A 2,707-nucleotide genomic window follows, 5' to 3' on the forward strand; every position below is an offset into this window, starting at 1 on the left:
TTTAGACAAATCGTTAGTTTAAAAAAAATTAACTTTTAATTGATGTTTATGTTGTTGTATTTGTTTAGACAAACAATAGCAATATTTATAAAACCTAATATTAATTAGTTGATTAAATCACTCGGCTTAAGATATGCAGATGTGTTATCAAACTGACTTTGATGAAAACAAATCTCTAAAGTTTAGACAAATCGTTAGTTTTAAAAAAATTAACTTTTAATTGATGTTTATGTTGTTGTATTTGTTTGGACAAACAATAGCAATATTTATAAAACCTAATATTAATTAGTTGATTAAATCACTCGGCTCTTGATCTGAGGATTGTTGTAATGAAAATGTTTCATTTAAAGTGACCGTTGGAGGTGGTCAAGTATGGCAGGTTTTTGAAGAAAGAAACTTTGAATATCACATTTAGAAACAATTTGATTATTAGTATTTTTAAGTGATTCTTGTGTTTAGTTTCACACGACTGCCAAGGACCTTGTTTTTTATCTTTATGTTGAAACTAGTATCCATGTACAAGTTTTTTAATAGCATATAATTTGTTTCAAATGTGCCTTTTTTTATTTGCATGCATTGAACGAGGTTCTCAGTACTTCCAGTTTGTGAGAGAGTTGACGTCCATGTATTAAAATCTTAGCTTTCTGGTATTAAAGTTAAGACAGTATCAAAATATATGTAAGAAAGTACTTATGAGCTATAAGTTTATGTAATAAAACTTTTTTGTCATCTTTTAGAAGCCCAGAAATTTATGGAGCGTGTTGGAAGACATGACAAATTTCACTTAGACCAACCAACAAAGAAAGCTAGTGACTCTCTTTAATTTTATGTTCTCAAACTGAAGCTGGACACAGATTTCTCCAAAACAGACGGCTATTTACCTTGATGAGAAATTGTATTTCCCAAGAGTTGGACTTCAAACTTTCAAGCACGAATCTTATTATAATGGAGCCTGCGATGTATACGTCCAAAACCTGGATCTCGGAAAGTACGGCACCGATCGATCATCACCAATCGTAAGTGGGTAATATTTTTATAGCTAGGCAGTATTTTTATAGCTGAGCAATAAATAAAACAATTGAAATTTCCACATATGTTTCAGATTTAACCAATGAAAATTAGAAAAAGGAGTAAGTTTCAAATATAAAACATAAATATAAAATATATTTGTTTTGATTTGGTGAAAATCTCATGAGTGTTGTAACAGAAAAGTAAGGCACTTTCATTGATAACTGTGTCTACAAAGAAATACTTCAATAAAATCTACTCTGTGATGATAACTCATTTGTAAACTAAAACCTGTTTTCTCATGGATGGTGAACATTATTGAATGCCAAGTGTGAGTACATTGTTGTAGAACTGTCAGACACCGGAACTAACAGTTATACCTGCCTGTATTTGTGCGAGTAGTATTAAACTTGTTTTATAGATTTTTTTTTAAGTGTTACAACAAATTGTCATAATTGAAGTGTGAAGTAGCTGAACTAAATAGTTAAACTGTAGTAAGTTTTGTGTAACTTTTTAAACTTCGTAACATTCTAAGAAGACTGATTGGATTTAACAGTTGTTGACTGCCTTTTAATGAAGGATTTTCTTTCTAAGTAGGTAATCAGTTTGTCTCTTCATGTTGTGTATGTTTGTTAGTAGAGCCAGAACTTGCCAACCTAAGAAATATTAGCCCTTTCTCATACATAAGATAACATTGTAATTATTTGGTCACAGGCTAAGATATTTGTAACAAAACTAACTCAACCTTGAACTATTTTTTTCAGTAAATTTCCACAACTTTTAATGTTAGAAATACAAATTCAGTTTTTTCTAATGTCTGATATTAAATTGGTTACTTCTGAATATTGAAAAACTTTGTAGTTTTGTTTTTTACCATGAAGTTATAATTGACCTGTAAGAAAGCCAAGTTTGTTTTTTATGTTATACATTAGAGGTTCTTTTGACACCCGAATGTGGTTTATTCTGTCATGTATAATAGAATTGTTTTATGACAGAAGGTGTTATTGTAAATCCATAAGACAGTTTATATATACCTTTATGATATTTACAAGTTCACATTAAATGTTCAAATGTCTAATGAATCCTTCCTTTGTTTCAGTAAAGGAAGATCTTTAAACAAGGACTTACACCCTCTCTTCTACCTGCTCTCAGGTAAGTAGATCTGATCTTTCTGTTAACTTTATAAAACAGTATGGAAAGTTTCAATGTGTAAAAACCATGAATACAAAATCATTTATTGTTGAGGATGGATCTGTTAACTAGCTACCTTTCTTTTAGTCTATCAGTTCAAAATTAGGGAATACCAAACGTTTCTTTTCCACATTGAAGATATTCTTGAAATACTTTATTTCAAGTGGAATAATTCTTTTTAAATTATAAAGATCCCATCACAGAATTATACCGGGGTGCTTGCTTTCTTAGTAAGAATTATTGTTGTTACAAGTTGTTAAACTACAAAAACATTGTTATTTGAGAATGGGTTGTAATAGTTGTACATTCTCGGTTACAGGATGAAGTGGATATCCAGACATTTTTGGAGTTTTTACAAGGAATAATGGGTAAGTTATTTATTTGAGTATTTTTAAAGTGTTGAGTTAATATTATAGCAGATGTGTGTTTGGAGATATGTTTTTGTAAAAGGCCTGGTATCTCCTTATATATTTGCCATAATAGGACTTAACATTTTTTTTTACCCATG

At 29.9% G+C, this 2,707-nt stretch overlaps 1 protein-coding gene across 6 annotated transcripts in view; it reads left to right on the plus strand.

Moving 5' to 3' along the window:
* The window catches only part of LOC106468327, a 40,956-nt gene extending 38,249 nt beyond the window's left edge, over positions 1-2,707 (plus strand). For 5 of the 6 annotated variants that reach the window (XR_002612625.1, XR_002612626.1, XR_002612623.1 and 2 more), the window contains 3 exons: positions 738-1,016; positions 2,108-2,160; positions 2,519-2,707. The gene's annotated coding sequence lies outside the window, so the exon portion shown is untranslated. Of the gene's footprint in view, positions 1-737; positions 1,021-2,107; positions 2,161-2,518 lie in introns of all 6 variants that reach the window. The other variant, XR_002612627.1, reaches the window with a different exon arrangement.

The sequence above is a fragment of the Limulus polyphemus genome, unplaced genomic scaffold (genome assembly GCF_000517525.1).
Source record: "Limulus polyphemus unplaced genomic scaffold, Limulus_polyphemus-2.1.2 Scaffold2964, whole genome shotgun sequence".
Taxonomy (NCBI): Eukaryota; Metazoa; Arthropoda; class Merostomata; order Xiphosura; family Limulidae; genus Limulus; species Limulus polyphemus.